This window comes from Cibotium barometz, chromosome 29, assembly GCF_041138505.1.
Source record: "Cibotium barometz isolate CiBa-2024 chromosome 29, ASM4113850v1, whole genome shotgun sequence".
Lineage (NCBI taxonomy): Eukaryota > Viridiplantae > Streptophyta > Polypodiopsida > Cyatheales > Cibotiaceae > Cibotium > Cibotium barometz.
The window spans coordinates 54,939,031-54,948,729 of NC_141074.1; positions in this window are offsets into that span (position 1 = coordinate 54,939,031).

The following is a 9,699-nucleotide window of genomic DNA, read 5'->3' on the forward strand; positions in this document are numbered from 1 at the left end:
ACCTCAAAAGACATTATTAATCCCATTTTGGATTAACAAGCATGATCCTTTAATCGAGGACATTAATAATTGTCATAAAATGGCACTATAAAAGTTGTACATTATGAGATATTGGCCACCCAAGGCCTAGTAAGTAAGTTTTGGGTGCGCCGAAGTGTAAATAAGGGCCAAATGTATATAAGGCATTTTCTCATAATGTAAAGACACAATCCCCTTTGTGCTATAGAGAGTTTTCCCTTGTGTCTTGAGAGAGATTGAGAGAGAGGGAGAGAGAGGGAGAGAGAGTTTTCCCTTGTGTGTTGAGAGAGATTGAGAGAGAGGGAGAGCATTCTAGCATTGTTCCTCTTTTATACTTGTATGAGAGAGTGAGAGAGTGAGTGATTACCTTATGCGATGGTGTGATCGGCTCTAGGCGGTGACATCGTGGAGATGGAGCTTAACAAGCGAGCTTGGAGACCTTAAGGGACTCAAGTTTGAAACATTGGTAAGTACCCTACGACAGTTGTGATCTACTACTCATCCTTAGGTGAATGTGTAGAGTTCCCTCTTAGAGGTGTGGTAGCCCATAACTTTTTTGGCACCGCTCCCAGGGAAACACTTTTGTTTCTTCCATCCCCTTGGAGTTTCAGCTCCCATTGCATAAGTTTCATTATTGCCCTTGCATTTTGGTAGTGCATTGTGTGGAAAATGAATGGATAAGATGTGTTTGGTAGGAAGAAATTGTGAGAAATTGGTTGTGAAGCAATGCCATATTAGAGAAATTGAAAGTAAGAGAGGGAAGAGAAATATATGGGCATGGGCCTAATCATCTTTACCTTGGCAAGGAATTGGTGTGGTGCTCTATGTGTAGATTAAACCACACTACATCGAGTATCCACAGTTAAGAGCAAGACCATTACTCTATTATGCTCACTATGCAAAATTAGGAAATCATGACTCTTCAATGTCCAAGACTTCAAAATGTTGCACAACTACCAGCACTTAGAGCCCCATTGGCCTTACCTGTGCCACCTGTATAGATCGCTGCTAATGTTGGACAACCCAACTCTTCCTCCTTACCTAGGGGGATGTTTCAAATACAAGACACTTCACCTTTGCCACCACCAGTTCTACCACCACAACCACCACAGGCTAAGATCAATCAAGTATTGATTGAAGAGCTGACAAAAGATGTTGATATGGTGCGAGAAGTAGAACTTAGCAAGGAGTACTATGAGGAAATCGCTGAGGTTATGCCAGAATATTATGTCCCATAGAATAACATGCGAATACTTGTGTTTCAAACCACGGTACAATGGAAAGGAAAGGACATGAACTCAAATATGAGAAGGGGACCGCTACAATGCTTTAGCTATACAGAGGGCCGCATCGAGTCGCCGAGTGCCCAAACAAGAATATGGCTCATACACACCAACCCCAACAAGTGGCGGCTCCACCCACCAATGACATGCTAGTACTCGCATGTACTAAATGTGGGATTGATCATTTGATCAAGGATTGTCCTTACTGCGCAAGTGGTTTGACTTTTAATGCCAACAATCAGGCCACCATCGACGAATCATTAGTGTACAGCCTGGAAATATCACACCACTCAATGTCCTCACAAGAGCTCAAGCTCAATTGGGAGATAAGGGGAAGAATCGAGCGGATGCGACTGTTTCCAAAACTGGCCCGCCGCCACAAGGGAAGAGTGAAAATAGTGGGTAAGGGTGACATTAGAGTTACAATCCAAGATGGATCCGAAGAAGATACAGTAGACATCGGATCAAGGGATCAATCACAAAGGGTCACACCAGGAAGAGCAAAGGGAGAAACCAACAACTCCTAAGGGGGTTGGTGAATATCCCAATGTCGACGAGGAACTAAGGAAGCTCAAAGATGCCAGGGCCTTAGTCGAAGAGCGCCAACGGCTTCATGAAGCCAAGCTGAGAGCCAACCAAGTCAGGGATACAATTTATCCATGAAACCAGCCAACCTGAGATAGGGAATTGGACGTGCCCACCCCAATTCTGGAAGAAACGGAAGATGATTCCTAAGCAAACACATTGACTGGAATATTTGAGGAAAATGGGGGGTCCATGCGTTCCTTCCCTATGGAGGAATACGGGACACATACATGGGAGGAACCTTCTATCTCCAAAGAACCCAGGGACATAGGGAGTCTCGTGGTTGTGCTGTCCACAATTGTACAAATGCCATTAGGGCAACTGTTACGCATTTCACCAACCCTATGGTGGACAGACGTAAAGGAATGGGTAGAAGGCAGCCGATACTATAGATGAGGCTCTACCACCTCTGGCAAAAATTACCTTGAGGCATACTAGGAAAACTAGAGTCATTAAGATACCAGTTAATCAACCTGCACACTACTATGAAAGCGACGACACAAATGCTACAATCTTGATTCATCATAATAGGTACCAGGCGCACTGGCTATCCTGGATGGTGGGGTAGGGGTTAGTATCATCACAAAACGTTGTTGGAAAAATTAGGGGAAGCTTGATCTTAAAAAAATAGATCTAATCATTAAGATGACTGACGGAACATCCTCGAGGCCCATTGGGCTTCTAGAGTGAATGTTAAATTCAAACTCTTTACGTTTTGCTACCATCATACATTTGTGGTTATGGACTTCCTGTGCCAACCAGATTCATATGACAATATTGGGGAGATCCTTCATGAGGGAATCCAAATTGGTGCATGATTGGGCTTAGATCACATGTATGTATGTAGGGATTTGCAAATCTTAAAGATTGATCTGGGAACATGGGAAGCACACCCCATGGAGGGGCAATTGTTTGGTAATGATTCGATCACAAAGAAACGGACCACCTCTGTACATATATGCCAGCCCTTGGTGGGAGATCCCAAGGATGAAGAGGAAATGGAAATGTATGCGTCACTTCCTCCTCCGGACTTCAGTGAAAATTGGATGCATGTGTTGGCACCATTGATGTATTGCAACCTAGGGGGGCCCGGTATGTGGAATCTGGAACCGTTCCCACAACCTCTAACTATATAGTAAATTGGCAGACCATTGATGAAGAATTAGAAGAGGAGACATCAAGTACATAAGGTACCATAGCACAAAGTTGGACCAGTGCTCAATGCCTCATATGGTAAATTGGTAGACCATTGATGAAGAATCAGAAGAAGAATCAAAAGAGGAGACATCAAGTACATAAGGATCGAAAATCACACCTCGGGGTTCTGTTCAAATTGAAACAATTGATAGCATCCTAATGGAGGTTTATGTCAATGGAAGTAAACTAAAAAAATATTTTGGACCACTGACCCAAGAGATGCTCTTACAAGAACATCTCTTAAAACAATAGAAACTGCTTATAAAAGAAAAAAATCTAGCAAGCGTAAGAAGAGGCTAAAGGTAGGGAGCAAAATAATTAATGCACAAAACACTGATACATGTCAACATGGTTTGTGTGACCTTTTTGGATGAAGGGGAACTAAACATTAGGCCAGCATGATTCAAGGTGGGACTTACTATAGCTAAGAGCCATGCAACAAGTATTGCATTAATAGATATGGAGTCAAGTCATAACTTGATCTCATATGAAACTTGGGTAGCATTAGATAAAAACCACACCTTGAACCCAGTGATGCGCAAGTTCGTAGTGTTCACTTGACAAATCACAAAAGCCGAGGGATATTTAAATGTTAATATTTCCATCAAAAATAATTCCTTGGTCGGAAAGGTGTTTGTCATGCCTATAGTTTCCATGGAAGAAGAGATGATACTAAGATGATCCTGGATCTGTGCCAGTAAGCACAGGCAAGAAGGTCATGTATGTACCCTTATGGAACTCGACAAACAAAGGGAAGCACATCATGATAAACAAAAAACAAGTGTAGAGGCAACACCTCATAGAAAAGAACCAGCACCCGCCGTTCCGTGGAGCTTGCCCACACAATAAACCCAATATCTAAGGGTACACAGAATTGGGTGCCCAAGAATCAACTTAAAGAGCAACCAGACAAGAAGGACACCATGAATAGTATAAAGTCCCAAAGAAGAACCTGCACACAATTCAAGAGTCAGACCTTGCCGACACGAACCAAGTGTTAGGACTCCAAGCATCCGAAGAGAACTCAAAGATTCCATAAGCAATGTGTCCAAAAGGACTTACTGCAAGCACAAGGCTACTATCAAGGCAATGCAACAATATGGGTACCTAAACCTAACTTAGAGGGCCAATACCACAAATAGCTTGAATCATCAACAAGAGGGTGGTAAGAGCGCGTAACATCAACTCCCAGCTCAAGTTAGCATCACACCAACTCTTGTGTGGATGTAGGATCCCTATCCCCACCGCGCAACGAATTCAGGGGTGCTAGTAGTGAAAGTAGCACTTCTTGCATGGGGTAGGGTCCCACACTCGGGGCCTCGCCCACGGATATCTGAACAAGAGACTAATCCATTGGTTCTTCCAAAACCGAACCCGAAAAAACTTCCCTTGCCCGGAAAGCACGGGCCATTTCTCCAGGATAACTTTTCTCTAACATAGTCAAAAGCCTTAACTAATTGAACTGATCTGACCAAACCTGTAAGTCCCATAGTCAGATCAAGGAAAAGATTGTACTTCGATCATAGTGACCAACACTTTTTTCCTCATTGAGAGGCAGAGTCGTTGATTCTTTTCCATAGAACAATTTTTGTCCGGGATTTACTTCATCTATCAAACAAGAATAGAATTGAGTCTCAATTTACTTCATCTATCAAACCAGAACAGAATTGAGTCTCAATTTAGGGATCCATCAGTCCAGCCTAACCCCATCCAGTCCTATGGGTTACCCAGCCCCCTAGCCGGATATTCATGCAACATAAAACTAGTCACACCACTTACACACCCAATATGAACTTGTCTTTTTCACAGATTCAACAATCTTTAAAACAATCATTTAATGAAACCATAGTGTTACTGATCATAATCCTCTAATTATCCAGTTGAGTCCTAATTTCCAATTCATTCCTTCATTGGTGTACCTATGGCATCATTGGCAACCAGAACGCTCACCACCTATTCATTTAGGGGCCTTTTCAATAGTTCCTAGCTCATAGTACCCGGCAATATAATCACATAAAAATATCGAGATGGAATCTCCGTTGAAGATCAACAAGATCAACCAACAGATCCATATAAAAGAGCCGTGGATTCATCCGTTGAGGACGAGTAAGGTCAATCAACCAGATCCATGCCCGAATTTAGAAAACAACTCTTACTCCTTGTTCCAATATCTTCCCCAATGTACTTGTGGGTATCTTCGGCGACCCAGAGCCCGAGCACCGCATGGTCAGCACCCTCTAGGATCCTTCGCGCAGGAGGTCACCTAGCGCTTCACTCATAGGCCTCTTTCTTGGTCCCTCATCCCAGTGTACCGGAAGCTCACCATTTAAATCAAACCGAGGCTGATCAAGACCTTGGCCGACCTTGCTACACGAGACGTCCTCCATTGACTCTCTGTCTCACAGCAGCAGTTACAACTTTAACAGATAGGTCTCCACGACCTCATTCACAAGACGGTCGAAATGCTTTCCCAGCATTCTCGACATAAAACAGTCATTTAAAAATAGATTTCATATATAAATATAGTTCTAACAATATTTCCATCTTTTCTCATCACTCCACATCCTTTCACACATTAGTCTCCATCTTTTCTCATCTTCCCCCAATTTTTTTCTTCATCGATCCCTATCACATCACATCAAATCACATCCAATCGCATCATCCACACATCAATCCACATCGTGCATACATCCATCCACATCATCCATACATCCATCCACATTATCCACACATCCATTCACAGCTTCCATACATCCATCCACATCAATCCACACGTCAATCCACATCATCCATACATCCATCCACATTAATCCACATTATCCACACATCAATCCACATCATCCATACGTCCATCCACATCATCCACATCAATTCACATCATTCACTCATCATACACACACCAATCCACATCATCCACATCAATTTATATCATCCACACATCAATCCACATCATCCACATCAATCCACATCATTCATACATCCATTCTTATAATCCACATCAATCCACATCATTCACTCATCATACACACACCAATCCACATCATCCACAACATCAATTTATATCCTCCACTCACATCAATCCACATCAATCCACATCATTCACTCATCATACACACACTAATCCACATCATTCACTCATCATACACATACCAATCCACATCATTCACTCTCATCATACACACACCAATCCACATCATCCACACCAATCCACAACATCAATTTATATCCTCCACTCACATCAATCCATATCATTCATACATCCATCCACATCAATCCACATCAATCCACATCATCCATACATCCATCCACATCAATCCACATTACCCACACATCAATCCACATCAATCCACATTCATTTCATAAGTATTCCCATTCTCATCTAATCACATCTTTTTTTATCTCATCACTTATTTCCTCATTTTTTCTCATCAGATCTCATCCACTTGCATCTACCCATACATCTCATCACTTCACATACATTAACATCTATCCAGTTTATATCACATTTACGTCACATCTTATCACGTCCATTTCACATCACATCTCATTCATTCACATCCCGATTCACTAGCTAACACATTCATTCATGTCCCTTATCGTTCATTCACATCTCGATTCACATCTTATCACGTCCATTTCACATCCCTTATCATTCATTCACATCCCGATTCACATGCTATCACATTCATTCACATCCCGATTCACATGCTAACACATTCATTCACATCCTATATCATTCATTCACATCCCGATTCACATGCTAACACATTCATTCACATCCTATATCATTCATTTACATCCTATATCATTCACATCCTATATCATTCATTTACATCCTGATTCACACGTCATCACATTCATTCACATCCTATATTATTCATTTACATCCTGATTCACATGACATCACATTCATCTATTTATTCACATTTATATGATTCACATCACATCTATTTACCTCTCATTCTCATCACTTCTATTCTCAATTTATTCTCATCTATCTAATTCATATCACATCTTATCACATCTATTTACCTCTCATTCTCATCACTTCTATTCTCAATTCATTCTCATCTATTGGATTCATATCACATCTTATCACATCTATTTATAGAATGTAAGAGAATTCTTATTTTTGATACATATCACATCTATTTACCTCTCATTCTCATCACTTCTATTCTCAATTCATTCTCATCTATCTGATTCATATCACATCTTATCACATTTATTTATAGAATGTAAGAGAATTCTTATTTTTGATATAAAGATTCTTTACGCATCTATTTATGCATAATTTTAATTTTAAGGAAAATAACACTTTCGAAATAAAAATAAATCTTTTATGCATCTTTCTATGCATAAAATCAAAATTGATGAGAATAACTCTTTTGAAATAAAAATAAATTTCTTTATGCATCTTTGTATGCATAAAATCAAAATTGATAAGAATAACTCTTTTGAAATAAAAATAAATTTCTTTACACATCTTTTTATGTATAAAATCAAAGTTGATGAGAATAACTCTTTTGAATTAAAAATAAATTTCTTTACGCATCTTTCTATGCATAAAATGAAAATTGATGAGAATAACTCTTGAAATAAAAATAAATTTCTTTATGCATCTTTCTATGCATAAAATGAAAATTGATGAGAATAACTCTTTTGAATTAAAAATAAATTTCTTTATGCATCTTTCTATGCATAAAATCAAAATTGATGAGAATAACTCTTTTGAATTAAAAATAAATTTCTTTATGCATCTTTCTATGCATAAAATCAAAATTGATGAGAATAACTCTTTTGAATTAAAAATAAATTTCTTTATGCATCTTTCTATGCATAAAATCAAAATTTGATGAGAATAACACTTTTGAAATAAAAATAATTTCTTTATGCTTCTTTCTATACATAAAATCAAAATTTGATCAAAGTAATGCTTTTATAATTAAAAAAAATCTTTTATACATCTATTTATGCATAAAAATTAATTTTGATGAAAGTAACACTTTTATAATAAAAATATTTCTAAATATGCATCTTTCTATGCATAGAATTTAAATCTAATTAAAATCACACTTTTAAAATAAAAAAATATCCAATATGCATCTTTCTATGCATAGAATTTTAATCTAATGGAATACACACTTTTATAATAAAAAGAAATTATCCAATATGCATCTTTTTATGCATAGAATTTAATTTTAATAAAAATAATACTTTTATAATAAAAATATTTCTACTATGCATTTTTCTATGGCTAGAATGAAAATAACACTTTTAGAATACACAAACGGTGGGGATTACTCTTTTTGAATAATAAAAGATAAAACTTATTTCACAAAATTTAAGAAAATTTTGCCATAACCTCCTTTGTATGGCTAACCATTTTTGAAAATTTTCTATCCTCAAGTTACTTAAAAATTATCCCAAATGGATTAAAGCATTCTAAACTAATCAAATTCCACTTTTAAAAGAGAAATAATATGAAAAGTTTAATTCTAACAATTTGATTACATAACTAGGATAAAGAAAGGCTGAATTCAAGAATGAAGAGAGGGGGAAAGCCTTTCCAACAAGGCATAACATCATTTTTCATTTTAAAGAAAATAAAAATTAGAAAACCATTAAATGGAATAAGAAAAAATAGGATTTCTAGCTTACATGAATTTTTGTAAGCTTTCCTTTGGCTTAATGATTTGAGAGATCTACTCTTGTTTGCAACAAGAGTGGCTACCAATTCTTTTGAAGAGGAAAAGGTCAAAAACTAATGAATTATCAACGCTTTTTTCCCTATCAAGAGACACAGCCGTTGATTCCTATCCATAGAACAATTACTATCTGGGATTTACTTTATCTATCGTAATAACAAAAATTGAGTCTCGATTTACGGATCCATCAGTCCAGCCTAACCCCATCCAATCCTATGGGTTAGCCAACCACCCAACCAATGTAGTGATGGGATCCAATTTAGAATTTGATTTTTTTATCCCGGGTACCAGGGAAAAGAGTTCCCAGGCCCCCTAGCCGGATGTTCATGCAAAAATAAAACTAGTCACTCCACTCGCACACCCAATATGAAATTGCCTTTTTACAGATTCAACCAGTTTTAAAACAACCCTTTAATGAAACCATAGTATCAATGATCACAATCTTCCAAATTATCCGGTTGATTCTTAATTTCCCATCATTCCTTTATCAGAGTATCTATGGCATCATTGGCAACCAGAACGCTTACCACCTGTCCACCCAGGAGTCTTTTCAATAGTTCCTAGCCCATAATACTCGGCAATATAATCACTTATAAAAATCAAGATGGACTCTCGTTGAAGATCAACAAGATCAACCAACAGATCCATATAAAGAGCCATGGACTCATCCATTGAAGACCAGCAAGGTCAATCAACCAGATCCATGCCCGGTTTCAGAAAACAACTCTTACTCCTTGTTCCAATATCTTCCTCGACGCACGTGTGGGTATCCTAGGCGACCCAGAGCCTGAGCACCGTATAGTCAGCAGTCTCTAGGATCCTTCGCAGGTGACCTAGTGCTTCACTCATAGGCCGCTTCCTTGGTCTCTCATCCACCGTATCGGAAGCTCACCATTTTAGGTTGGTCA